At 35.6% G+C, this 15,107-nt stretch overlaps 1 protein-coding gene across 1 annotated transcript in view; it reads left to right on the top strand.

The window, feature by feature from the left end:
* The first annotated feature begins 789 nt into the window (after window positions 1-789).
* The window catches only part of LOC140514525 (tropomyosin-like), a 32,380-nt gene continuing 18,062 nt past the window's right edge, over window positions 790-15,107 (top strand). Inside the window, exon 1 of the mRNA XM_072624975.1 lies at window positions 790-872. The gene's annotated coding sequence lies outside the window, so the exon portion shown is untranslated. The remainder of the gene's footprint in view (window positions 873-15,107) is intronic.

Raw genomic sequence — 15,107 nt, 5'->3', positions numbered from 1 at the left:
CATTGCTAAATTTTTCAGTCCTTGATTCCCTTTTTGCCCCACATTTCACAAACCAACCTTCTCCCCTAAGGTTTTGATTTCTGTCAGTCATAGCATGATTCTCCTAGTAACTCAAGTCTCAAAAATTTATCTTTGCCTCCCCCAATATTTAACCAATCATCATTCCTTAAAGTCTCCTACCTTCTCCCCTTTCTTTCTATTCCCACTGCCACCAGCTCAATTCAGATTCTAACCCTCTCCCATAGTAATTGTTGCCAAAGCCTCCAATCTCATCTCCTTTTCTCTAGGTTCTCCCTTAATCCAGTCCATCATGACCACTACTTCCAGATTAATTTTCTTAAAACTGCTTTCATCATGTCATTTACTTGCTCACATACCTTCAAAAGCTCACTATTGTGGATTGAATAAAGTCCAAGCTCTCCAGTATTACAGACTATTTAAAATTTGAAAAAAGAATTTGAGGAATCATAGGGACTCCTAGACCTCATAGGTGGATTTCATTAGTATCTAGAAATGTCCTATACGCTAAGAATAATGAAATAGCCCCATAAAAGGGCTTAATAACCTTTAAAACATAGAAACATGAATTATTATCACCATCATTATTTGAATCTATTTCTCCATAGTTTTTATGTTGTCTGTTATCCTTTGAGTCCTGAACACATTTGAATGAATAAGGCAAATCCTTCCCCTTCCCCTTCCCTCACTGAGGTTGAAGCAACCTTTTTTTAATGGGTTATGAAAAGCTGGGCCTTTAAGAGAGCTGGGAGTCCATTTTGGTTCTTTGCTGCTTAAAGTATAAAAGGCCAGACCAGGTCGGCAGTGTTGGAATTTTCCTGCTCTCTTTAACTGCGTTCCTTTTCCAGGGGAAAGTGAGTATGGTTTCAAACTTTATATCCTTTTCATTGACTCTTTTAATCTTTGATTCGGTAAAGTGGTTTTTAACTGCAGTTTTTTAATCTTCTGTTAGGGTTCATTATGTTTTTAAGCCTTTGAACTTGAATTAGATTTGTTCTACAATCTTTGGTGCTTGAAAGCAGAGAGTTTGTTTGTTTGTTTTGCAATGGCCTTATGGGTAAAATGATTTTAAGTGGGGGAAGGGTGTTGTGGAAGAAAGGGAGGGGGTGAATGGAAGGTTAAAAACAAAATTTTCTTTCTAAGGGTTTAAAATATATGTGAAGCCCTCTTTTTAGAATAAATAGAAAGTGCCCCTTGACCATTGGGATTGGTGCAAACAAATTTCTTCTCAGGCTCTTCTAAATTGAGTTGGAAAGATTGTATTAATAACATTGAGAGATTAAAGTAAATTATCCTAGTATATTAAATAATGAGAGGAAGAGGCAAATGAGTTTTTAATCTTAAAAAAGATGTCTCGAAAACAAATTGCTTGATTATCCAGGTGAAAGAGTCCATTGTTAATGAAGGCAAAGAATAATAGGCTACAGGTGGAAAGCATGATTTTTGATCTTGAGGTTTCTCTGGAGAATGCCTTGTGATCTGCAAAAATTAAGGCTGTACAAGAGGATAATAAAAATTAATGGTAATTATGAGCAAGAATTAAAGCAGATGACAAAAAAATGAAAACCTCAGGCTTCTCCTATTACTTCTTATGGGTGGGTAATTTCCAGTGTGGTGGAGCCATAGTACAGCTGAATTTTGAACATTAAGAAGTTTGTATAAATGCAAAAGAAATTTAGACAATAAGCTTACATAAAACTAGATGAGCTAATGGAAATGATTACAGATGTAGGATCTTATCATCTGGAAGAGCTTACAGAGGTCTTGCTTTTGTAAAATCAGTTGAATCAATTGGGCCCTACGTATGGATGTTGTTCTTTGTCCCTTGTTTAAGTAGATAAAAGGGGAGTTCTACAAACTTGATTCATATAGCTGAAGTGGTAATAGCCATTTCCATAACGGAGGACAGTAAAGAGGGAAGGTGAAGTTTTTTAAAGTGATGGATCTGGTAGACTGGATTTGTATCTCTTTCCCATGATCGCCTATTTCTTATGATGAGCCTGTGTCATATACAATTAAATCTTGCCTTTTGGATAGACTCTTAGCTATAGGCCATTATCGGCCAACTATATAATCCTGTGCAAATCAATTAGTGCAGTCTGAGTGGGAAATGGTGGCATCCTCAGCAGCTGTTCTTAAAATCTGGACCATCCACTCAAATAGGCACTTTGGGGATGATGGGAGGAAGAGAAATACTGATGTCATTTTAGGTGGGCAGAGAATCATGATATTTTCTCCCATAAGGAACTTTGGGTATAGTTTTTAAAACATTGAATAGATAAAATAATTTATGGTCAGCCTTTGAATCAAATCATACCAGGACATCCAGCACCAAGGTAGTAAGTTTTCTTTAGCTCCACCAAAATTTTGGAAATTCCTGAAAGCCTATACCCAGTATTTGTGCAATGCAGAATTGCAGTAGCTCAAAAGAAATGTGAGATGCACAAGTTTAGAGACATCTTCACTCCAAATAATAATATGGACTATTTGTTCCCAACCTGTGGTAGGGTTTTCCAAGTTTGTATTGGTCTGATCAGCCACAGTACCTTGACCCCAACATAGTGAAGTCATTTTGGTCCTCTTTCAGAATGAAGGACAACAACCATACTCAATCTGATCAATCCTCTTCCTCTTCCCTCAATCTAGTTTTTGAGAGCCACCTAAATCTCTGTGTATTGAAGTGTGAGATACTGTTGGAATGAGTGATGCTTTACTAGGGCAAAGACCAAGGTTCCTCCAAGGCTTTGGCTATTTTGATTGGAGAACCACAAAGTGGCTAGAGATCATATGACTGAATTAATGTGGTTCAGAAGGTAAAGAGAGAATGGATGTTATGTACTTGGAACCAGATTAGTATTATACCAGAAGACCCTCAACAGCTTCATAAGGGTACACTAGTTTTACTAGCCTTGGGGAGGGGTAAATCCCTGGGGAAATAAGTATCCTTACTCAAGTGTAGATGGATAGAAGATGCCCATATAGGTATCAACTGTGACTGATGAGGGTATTATGGGTACAGTATGAGTTCTTGGGAATCAGAGCTTAATGGTCAGTGTTTGTATATGGTACCTTCTATGCCTATTATTGTGAATAGTTAAATTAAAGCCCTTAGAATTTCCTAAGCCGTCTTATGTAGCTCATGTTAAACAATATTGATTCCTGAGTTAGTAAGCAAAAGCTATTTCCTTTTTTGGTAATGGAGATGAAGGAAATTGTGGTATATTATACAGTGCCATGATACTATTAAGAGACACCCTGAGCTAAAGCCCAGCAAGCAATCTGTGTTCTGAGGTTGGCATAATAACAATCCTTTGCAGTCATCCTTCGAATGATGTCAACCACAGCAAAATCCCCAAATTGTTTCACATAACCATTGCATTACTTTGACCAGCATCAGGTGTTCCCTGAGCTCAGAGAAGTACCTGCAGTCTAGTCATGAAGCCCTGCTATGAATCAGACCTGCCTCACTCTTGCTGTTACAATATAGCATTTTCAGGGCTATAGCTCACTGCACAGCCATTGGTATAAGTACTGAGAACTGCCAACACTGAAGCAAGTTCCCCCCCAAGGCTGTGAGGGTGGCATGTCATGTATGTCTACTTCCCTTCTTGCTTGCAAGTCATTTCCCTCACCTGGAAATTAAAGTTCTGTTTGATTCTTAACTCTCCTGTCTCTACTCTGCTTTTTTTGGTTCCAGCCATCCACAGGTTAGAGGTCATTTCTATCCGATTGACAAGAGATGCCTTCCTATCATAACACTGGCCATTAAAGAAAACTAATGATACATGGGCACCAACAGTAGTTTATTAAGAAATCATCCTGTTGACTGTTGTACCAGTTCCTGACTTTGTCAACATGGTGGTTCAGCCCAGGCTCTGGCTAGGTGAGTGGCATGGAGTTACTGATCTCAACACTGGCTTCTTCTCCATTCTTATGGATGAAATGAGTCAAGAACAGTTTTAGCTTTTACTTTGCAAGGAAGTCAGGATATTTTCATTATCTTTCCTCAGTGTTATTTGAATTCTCCTTCATACAGCCACAATTGGTAGATGGAGACCTGAAAGGGACTCCACTAGATGGATACAAAAGGCAATGGTATCCACCATTATATTAATGGTATTTATTAGGCCAGAAAAGGCCACAATGAGAGAGGTTCTAAATTAAAATGTGACTCATGTGAGAGAGAAGGAATGGGAGACTAACCTAACAAAATTCAGAATTTAGGCCAGTTAGTAAAATTTTCAAGAACTGATTAGGTGGAAAGAGTCCAGATGACTCTGGCTGCGGTCTGCAATTGACACTCTCTGTACCTATTGAAACTTGTTTCCCTCCATAGACTAACAGGGAAACCCAGAGGTATGGAGAATTTCTCCTCTCCACGTGGGTATTTTTATGGGACTCTGTTTACTGAGTTACTTGGAAACCTGTCCTTCTGAGTGGGGGCTATAAGAGCCTATAACCTTATTGTTTAACCCTAAAGAACTCTAAAGGGAGCTTTCCAACAGTGTTTCCACTTATACCCATATGAGACCCTGAGGAGTCTACATTCTTATAAGTCTCTGTTCATAATGACTAAGATGAATGGAGACTTTGGTAGGCATCAAAAGGTGGCCTGCCCAAATGACCCTTAGGTTTCTGGATCCAGTTCTTTGAAGTGATCATTCATCATACTATATTGGAGAAAGAATCATATTTTTGGGCCGTGGTTGCTGCCAAATGGGTCATGCCAGGTCACACTTATTGCCCTTTTATCTGTAGTTGTCCATTATAAATTGAGTAATGCAATATGGACCCTATGACAAGATGGATTATGATACATCCAAAATCATGTTTGTCCAACCACCTTAAGTGTTAATACCCTTTATGAATAAGTCATGACATTACCAGAGGGTGAGACTTTCAGTCCTAACTCCAATGTTTTGCCTCTTCAGCTTAGTCAAATGGGCTTCTACCTGTGAGACTCTAGCACTTGAAGAACTGTATTTTACTTGGTTTCCAGAAGTTTTTGCCCATTTTGAAGCAATTATTCACCATTAGACTTGAGCAGCTCTTCATCTAGTAACTGGGAACACTTTAAGGGATGGAGATCTTCACATATCTTCCCATGTGAATCGCATGGCTAGAATATGGAAGAGAGCCTTGAAAGATAGAGCAGGCAAGACTTTTATTTATTTTGATTCCTGGGTATTGATTATAGGTTTGGCTGAGTGATTCAGGACTTGGAGAAAACAGAATTGGTTAATTAAGGGCTAATTTGGGGATTCTTTTGATATTTCCTACTGCATACTGTTGTTTGTGAGGCATGTGTATGGCCAACAACGGCATCAGACGCCATTGAATTGCTAAACTAAGTTGATTCTCTCAATAATAGATGACATTGGTAATGGAATCTATCAATCTAAGGGAACTAGCAATGCTTTGTTCTGGTGAACACAGAACAATATGATCTCCTTAATCAAGGACAATGCAACCAATTCTACTCAACCATGTTCTTTGTACCAATCCAAGTATATACCTTTGAACAATCATTATGATATGATCCTACATGGTTTTCTACCTTCTCCTGATTGGCAGATTGATTACGTGACCTTTCCTCCTCAAAGGGCAAGATAACTGTTCAGGATACAAGATTGAAGTGCCAGTTAAGTCAATTACTATAGTAGTTACTGTCAAGGCCTTTAAAGAACACAGCCTTCTTCTCCATAGGCCCTCTTTAGACGTTATCTATAAAGAGGACATTTTTTATAGCAGAAAGTGTTCAGGATCAGGCTTACTGCCCTCATAATTAGCTGTTTTCCATCTTACCTATCATCATTAAGCATTTGGTATGGTGAAATGCTGGAATTAACATTTAAAAATAATATGTTTATCATAATAATCCTGATTATTCAAGCATCCCATCTCCCAGAGACCTCTTGCAGTATCTCCAGTGGTTGTCACAGTGCCTGATACATAGTGTAGCCTGATAAATATTGACTGTTACCTGATTATAATTTAGAGCCTCTAGATAAAAGATGGGCCCTCAGTAGAAATCTCTAAAGGAGATAAAATTTGATTCCACCTTCCTAATGAGCTTTCCATAATGGTGAAGGGGAATTTTGCTAGTGGTCCTGAGAACACCGAATGGGTGATGGAATGAGGTAAATCTCAGTTATCAACCAGTAACTGAGAGGTTGCTTGTAACCTCTTAGCTTTCTAAATTTTAATTCAATGTTCCAATCTATGATATGACACAGTGGTATATGGGAAGTTTTGACATTTTTTGTGAATTGAATGTTTCTACTTTTATTCCCAGCTATAATAATTGTTTTAATTCCAAAAGATTTTTGGGATGTGCCCCTGACTTTTTTCCATTTAGTTTTTATTTTATTTTTCACAGTTTCATGTAAACAAAAATTGTTAACATTCATTTTTTTTTTAATTTGGAGTTTCAGATTGTCTCCATCCCTCCTTTCCTTCTCTACCCCTCCTTGAGAAGGCGAGTAATCTGATATAGATTGCCCATGTGCAGTCATCCACAACATTTCCAGATTAGCCATGTTGCAAAAAAAAAAAAAAATAATAAAGTTTTAAAAGTTTGCTTCAATCTGCATTCATATGCCACCGATTCTTTCTCAAGAGGTTGATTTTGTTGTTATTGTTGTTCATCATAAGTCCTTCAAAATTGTTTTGGATCATTGCATTGCTATGAATAACTAAGTTATTCACAGTTGATCACTATATGATATTGTTGTTACCGTGTACAGTGTTCTCCTGGTTCTGCTTGTTTCACTTTGCATATGTTCATGTAAGTCTTTGCAAGATTTTTCTGAAAGCATCCTGGTTCACCATATCTTATAGTGCAATACTTTCACGATAATCGTATACTGCAGCTTGTTCAGCCATTCCTCAATGGATTGGTATCCTTTCAATTTCCAATTCTTTACTACAACCAAAAGATCTGCCGTAAACCTTTTTGTACATATATTTTTTCCTTTTATCTCTTTGAGATATAGAACAAGTGGTGATATTGCTGGGTCAAAGGGCATGCACCATTTTGTAGTCCTTTGGGCATAGTTTCAAAATCCTCTCCCCAATGTTTGAATCACTTCACAACCCTGTGAATAGGGTATCAGTGTCCCAATTTTTCCACACCTCCTCCAACATATCATTTTCATTTACTATCATCTTAGCCAATCTGATAGGTGTGAAGTGGTACCTCAGAGTTGTTTTGATTTGCATTTCTCTAATTAGTAGTGATTTAGGACATTTTTCATATGACTATAAATAGCTTTAATTTCTTCTGAAAACTGTCTTTTGACCATTTATTAATGGGTGAATGACTCATATTCTTATGAATTTGATTCAGTTCTCTATATACCTGAGAAATGGGACCTTCGTCAAAGAAATTTGCCATAAATTTTTCCCCCATTTCCCTGCCGCCCTTCTAATTTTGGCTGCACTGATTTTTTTATGCATGCAAAAGCTTCTTAATTTGATGTAATCAAAATTCTTCATTTTATATCTCCTTAGATCACAAACTCTTCCCTTATCCATAAATTTGACAGATACATTTTCCCTCGCTCCCATAATTGGCTTTTACTAACACCCTTTATCTCTAAATGATGTATTCATTTTGACCTTATCTCAGTATGTGATGTGAGATGTTGGTGTATACCTAGTTTCTGCCAAACTGCTTTCCAGTTTTCCAAGGATTTTTGTGAAACAGTGATTTCTTTTCCCAAAATCTTGGGTTTAGGGGGTTATCAAAAACTAGATTACTATGGTCATATACTTCTGTTCATTGTGTACTTACTCTATGCCAACAATTACCATTCTGTCCCTTAGATTGTTTTGTTTTTCAGATTGCTTTGATGATTACCACTTGGTAATACAGTTTGAGATCTGACAGTTAAAGCCACATTCCTTCACATTTTCCTATTGATTCCCTTAATCTTCTTGACCTTTTATTCTTCCAGATGAATTTTATTATGATGTTTTCTAGCTCTATATGACTTTTTTTTTGTAATTTAACTGATAAGACACTGAATAAGTGAATTAATTTAGATAGAATTGTCATTTTTATTATATTGACTTGGCATATCCTTGAGCAATTAATATTTCTCCAGTTGTTTAGTTCTGATCTTATTTGTGTGAAAAGTGTAGTTGTGTTCATACAGTTCCTGGATTTTTCTTGGCAGTAGACTCTTAAGTATTTTATATTGTTTATAAGTATTTTAAATGGAATCTTTTTCTGTCTTTTCCTACTATTTTGTTAGTAATATATAGAAATACTAATGATTTATGTGGGCTTAATGCATATCCTGCAACTTTATTAAAGTTGATTGTTTTAATTAATTTTTACTTGATTCTCTGTGGTCTGCAAAGAGTGATAGTTTTTTTTTTCCTTATTGCCTATTCTTGTTCAGTTATTATCAGTTGTGTCTGATTTGGTGACCCCATTTTTGGGTTTTCTTGGCAAAGGTTACTGGAGTAGTTTGCTATTTCCTTCTCTAGCTCATTTTACAGATAAGAAAACTGAGGCAAACACAGTTAAGTGACTTACTCAGGGTCACAAAACTAGTAAATGTCTGAGTCTATATTAGAATTCAAGAAGATGAATCTCTCTAACTCCAGTCCTGGGCACTCTATCCATTGCACCACCTACCTGCTGCATTGCCTACTCTAATTCCTTTAAGTTTATTTTTCTTGTCTTTTTGCTATGATTAGCCTTTCTAGAACAATATTGAATAGTAGTGGTGTTAAGTGCTTCCTTGCTTCATTTCTGAACTTTGGGGAAAGGCTTTTAGCTTATTCCCTTCTCAGATAAATGTTTGTTGATGGCTTTAGATAAATGTTACTTATAATTTTAAGGAAAGTTCCATTTATTCCTGTGCTTTCTAGTGTTTTAAATAGGAATGTGGATTTTAGTTTGAAAGGTTTTTTTCTGCATCTATTGAGATAATCATATGATTTTTATTGCTTTTGTTATTAATATGTTCAATTTTGCTGATAATTTTCCTAATATTGAACCAAACCTGCATACCTGGCATCAATCCCACCCAGTCACAATGTAAGATTTTTGTGATACATTGCTATAAATCTCCTTGTCAGTATTGTTTCTAATTTTTGCATCAGCATTCATTCTGGAAATTGGTCTATTATTTTTTTTGTTTTTGCTCTTCCTGGTTTAGTATCAGCATGATATTTGTGTTACAAAAGGAATTTGATAAGATTTCTTCTTTGCTTATTTTTCCAAATAATTTATATAGTATTGAAATTAATTGTTCTTTTTTAAATGTTTGTTAGAATTCAATTGTGAATCCATCTGTTCCTTGGGATTTTTTTCTTAGGGAACTCATTTATGGCTTGTTTTCTCTTGACTTTTTAAAAGAAGACTTTATATTATGATTTTTTTTACCATTAAAAATTTTGTTTTTATGTCAGAGACTTTCCTGTTATACTAATTCCATTTTAAGATTTTTTGTGATGGAAGGTCTCTTAAAACATATTAGGGAACACCACCAATAAATAATGTGTTATATGGACAATTTCTATATTATGTGGGATGAACTAATCCTTTTAAGAGATCAAGGAAAATATGGCCACTTGAATGGAGTCACATCACCCGGTTCCTATATACTTACTCCAGCAAACTCCTGAAGGTCACACATGTCCAAATAATCATGAAGAAATCCAAAGAGAAATTATAATATTTTATTTGCCCCACCAAAAACTGTATAAAAATTTAGCCACCAGCAATAAAAAAGATCACCACCCATGTCAGCTCAAACAAACTGACAGCTACTCAGTAGAACCAGAGATTATATAGATTACAAGTTTTTGAATTTGGGGGAAGCAATAATACCTCCTACATTCCCTGGGAAAGCCCTAGGATTATTAGAAACCCAGGACAGGAATCTTCCTCAGAAAACTGCAGTGAGTTATTCCATGTGGAGAGTGCTGAGAATAGGAGAGTCCAGGCATCCAGGTGTTCTAAGGTCTTTAGATCTATGTTCTGAAAATCCATATAAGTTCCTTAACATCTACCACCAAACCTCAAAGAATGAGGGTAAGACTAAGAAAGGGTAATTACTCCAACCAAAAATACAGAAAAGGGTAGAGTCTGGCTTTGACACAAACCTAAAGCTAGAGAGGTTAATAGGAAAAGAGACTAGTATGACAAATTATTGACTATCTAGAGCTCTCCCCCAAAAGAGAGAATAACACCATAACTACAAAGAGAATCTCAAAGAAAATAATCAATGTTCCACCAGCACTTAATGTAACCTAGCGTAATGAAGCAAAACTCAAAATAAAAGCTTTAGGGGAAAAGAATTGGAAAGAAAGTAAGTACTTTAGAAGAGAAAGTGTTAAGCCTTACCCAAGTAACAGATAACCTAAAAACTAGAATAGACCATATAGAAATCAATCATTTGATGAGATAAAAAAAATAGAAAAAACAAAAAAATAGTTATTTTTTGTGTGTATACATATATGTACATACAAGATGGGGGTAGGAGGAAGGATACCTCAGAGTTATTTTGGGTTCACTTCTAGTCCATTACAATAAAGCAAATATTGCAATAAATCAAATCACACATTTTCTGGTTTCTCAGTGCATATAAAAGTCATGTTTACACTAACCTGTGGTCTGTTAAGTGTACAATAGAATTATGTCTAAAAATGTACATACCTTAATTTTAAAAATATTTTTTTAATTATTATTTTTTAACACAATTTATAACAAATAAAGCAATTCAAACTTTTGGTCAGGTGATACTTCTTAAAGCATTTACAATATCAACCACAAAAGAATATCCTCTGGATATGGAAGGCATTTTGCCTGAAGAGTCCATTGGGAATTTTTTAGATTCTTGCATTGTTATGAAGGACTAAGTCTACCATAAAATTTCTGGGACGCTGTGGTTGTAGCTGTGTACAAAGTTCTCCTAGTTCTGCTCCTTTCACTTGACATCAGTACACATAAGTCTTTCCAGGCCTCTGTGAAGTCTTCCTGTTCATCATTTCTTATAGCACAATAATATTCCATTACATTCATATACCGCAACTTATTCAGCCATTCCCCAATTGATGGGCATCCCCTTGATTTCCAGGTTTTGGTCACCACAAAGAGAGCTGCTGTAAATATTTTTGTACATGTGAGACCCTTTCCCATTTTTATGATCTCTTTGGGCTACAGTCCTAGAAGCGATATTGCTGGGCCAAAGGGTATGCACATTTTTGTAGCCCTTTGGGCATAGTTCCAAACTGCTCTCTAGAATGGTTGGATCAGCTCACAGCTCCTCCAACAATGAATTAGTGTTCCAACTCACATCTTCTTCAACATTTATCATCTTCCTGTTCTGTCATGTTAGCCAATCTGATAGGTATGATGTGGTACCTCAGAGTTGTTTTGATTTACATCTCTCTAATCAATAGTGATTTAGAGCATTTCTTCATGTGACTATAGAAAGCTTTAATTTCTTCCTCTGAAAACTGCCTGTTAGTATCCTTTGACCATTTATCAATTGTGGAACGACTTTTATTCTTGTAAATTTGACTCAGTTATCTATATGTTTTAGAAATAAACCCTTTATCACAGATACTAGTGGCAAAAATTCTTTCCCAGTTTTCTGCTTCCCTCCTAATCTTAGTTTCATTGGGTTTGTTGGTGCAAAAACTTTTCAATTTAATGTAATTAAAATTATCCATTTTGCACTTCATAATGTTCTCTATCTCTTAGAAAAGGGATTTTTTTAATTTCTTGAATCTGCCTATAATGCCCCTGCATTTCCTTTCCAGCAGAGTTCTTGGGAGAAAGCTATTTTTTTTTTATGTTTCTTTGCTTTGGCTGATTTGTAGTCAGTTATTCACTGGTTGTGACCTAAATATAAGTGGTCAGCCTCTTCCTACGGCATGAGCAGGAAGATAACCTGAAAGTAGATCATGATCTTCCCATGACCTTATTTTCACGGGAATATTACATGCATTTGAAATAGTCTATTCTACCATTTACCTAGCTACATGACCTTAGGAAAATCATGACTTTTCTGAGTCTCTATACTATTATCTGTAAAATAGAGATAATATATTTGTATTCCACACTTTGCTGAGTTGTTCTGTGGAAAATACTTTGGGAAAGTGGTTAAGGGTCTGCCTGAATCATCTTCCTGAGTGAAAATCTGGTCTGAGACATTTACTAGCTGTGTGACCCCTAGACAAGTCACAACCCTCTTTGCCTCAGTTTCCTCATCTGGCAAATGAGCTGGAGAAGGAAATGCAAACCGTTCCAGTAGCTTTGCCAAGAAAACTTCAGATGCTGTCACAAACAGGACATGCCTGAAAACAACTGAATAACAACAACGGAGTTAGATAAATGAGTTGTTATTTTGATTTGATCAATACCCATTTAGAAAGTGTTTCCTAGGTGCCTGACTTTATTATGGCATCACAGCATAGCATGGACAGTGTGGGAGTCAGGAAAATCTGGCTTCAAGGTCAACCTCTTAGAGCTGTGTTACCCTGTGCAAGACACTTAAACCTCTCAATATCCCTTGAAACCCTATACACACAACACATTTCTAGAGAGAATGGAATATTCTACAAAGCTGCAAACTGCAACCCAAAAACATCATATCCAATAGACCTATAAAGTGCCAAAAAAAAAAAAAAAAAAAAAAAAGAAAAAAGATGTCCCAAAAGAGAGGCAATTAAAACATTCAGGTAGCAAGGGGGACAGAAGTCAAGAAATTATTCATCTTACAAACATCCCAAACAATAGATGCATAAAAAATTTTAAATAGTGTAATTATCAAGAAAAGACTGTGACATCAATCCTTCCATAGATATTAGGTTATTCTCTTCAAAAAGGACAATTATGGAGAAAATATGGAGAGTATTCCAAAATATGGAGAAAAAAGAAGAACAAAGACAGATAAAGATTTAAGGTAATGTTGATTTAAAAAATGCAAGAAGACTTAAACTCATGCACTTTTCATTAGAGTTCTTCGCCCCCATAAGTCAATTTATCAGCATATTTGGGGAGTAGGAGCATCAGAGTAGAAAGTTTTGTAAATGGGGAGAAAAAAAGTCGGAGCCTGCAGTGAACATGTGAAATTCCCCTTCCAAGTACATGGAGGAACAGTGAAGTTTTGATGATTCCTCTTGTCTCTAAGCAAAGGTCATGTGTTAGGGGTGAGAGAACAATGATTAAGGGAAAAATCTGGTTCTAGAAGTGGGCAGGGAATGCCACTAATGCGATTCCCATGGGGAATGTGTGAGGGTCTAAGGTGAGAGACAGGGACTTGTGGTGGTTTTAATCTGGAGAATCAGAAGCCTTTTTCATGGAGAGAACATTGTGCCTCCACTAGCTTCACCCCATCCTGGAGACAGGATGTTTGCTTTTCTTTAGGCATCCAGAGTGATGAGGAAACATAAAACTGGGGCTCTGATACCATGGTCTTAGGGGATGGAGGCTAATTAGGATGAGGGTAGGATCATGGGATGACTCCTATGGTACAATATTGTCTCCATCTGACATTGTTTCCTTTGTGAATTGATTTTTTTTCTGAGAAAGAAGCACAACAGAAAATACAAAATTAGGAATGAGTTACAAAGGCAGTTGCAGAAACTGAATAGAAAAAAATTAAAATCGGGTACTTAAATGAAGGTAAAAGCATCTCTGTATAAGCTGTGAGTCAGAAAGATTTAAAATTATAATACACTCAAAGGGAAGAGAAATAACAAAAGGAAAGCCAAAGAAACTTCCTTGGAAAAGGGTTCGAACAAAATCATTGAAACTAGTTTGGATTGAAATGGGGAGGAAAGATTTTTAACTCTTCACCTAATTGAATGAGAAAAGAGAAGGAATGAGAAATAACAACCAAAGAAAGGAGGAGAAATAATAAATTTTTAAAAGGCAGACAAGCAGGAATTAGGCCAATGAAGCTTTAGGACTAGTCTGGCACCCAAGTGTTTTGAGGAAGACTAATTTGAGGGACAAGTACCGACTGAAATTTGGAAGGGTATTTAAAAATCAATACAAAAACTAGAGGAAAACACGAACCCAATAATCATAACTTTATTTGTGAATTGATTCAACAATCCATTTAAATCAGTGACAGAATGGATAACAAAGCAAAATATAGCAATCTATTGCATATAAGAAAAATTTGTAAAAAAATAAATAAACACAATAAACCTATAATAGTAAGCATACACACTATGATATCTAAATTCAGAAAAAATGAAAGTCAGTTGGATTGGCAAATACATACTGAATAACACAATAATACGAAATTTATGTTTCAGAGCTAGACAAATCTAAAAGATAAATACAAAGAAAATATAGAAATTGAAATAACATTTGAGTAATTCATTGCAAAAAATCTCTTATCTTCTGGATAGAAACATTAAGGAAGAGTCACAGATCTCAGCATCATGTGGTACCATTACAAAAATGATCTGTGCCAGAACACAATGAAAGTATAAATAAATGTAAAAAAGGAAAAATACCAAACACAGACAGTAATACATTAAGAGTAATAAATACCAATATTTATATATATACGTATTTATAAATATTATATATATTTATATATATACACATATACATACATACATACATACATATATATATATATAGTGTACATATCACACACCCCTAAATGGATACTTCCTAATGACATCTTTAATAATGAATAGGTCACAGAATATATTTTTTAAAATGTAAAAGCAATGTAAAAGAATGGTAATGATGAGATAACATAAAGTTTCTGGGATGCAACTAATGTAGTCGTTAGAGGAAACGTCGTAGCTCTAAGATTATTCATTTAAGAAAAAGAAACAGGGCTAATGAACTGATTACGCTGTTTTAAAAATCTGAACTACTCAAACACAAGATAAGCATAAAAGAGGTAATTTTGAAAATTAGTGAGGAAAGGTAAATGGGAGGAGGGGGAAGCAAACTGTCAAGAATACTGGGGAGAGAATTCTTAACTATAGATAGAGGTGATGACATAACAGAGAAGAAGTAATTTTGATTATATTAAATTGGAAATCTTTAATGTTAACACAATCTCAACGTAACTAGGCAAAAGAGCGAAGTT

This window comes from Notamacropus eugenii, chromosome 7 (genome assembly GCF_028372415.1).
Source record: "Notamacropus eugenii isolate mMacEug1 chromosome 7, mMacEug1.pri_v2, whole genome shotgun sequence".
Classification (NCBI taxonomy): Eukaryota; Metazoa; Chordata; class Mammalia; order Diprotodontia; family Macropodidae; genus Notamacropus; species Notamacropus eugenii.
The sequence above is the reverse complement of the archived record's forward strand: the minus strand, read 5'-3'. Positions and strand labels throughout refer to the sequence as shown.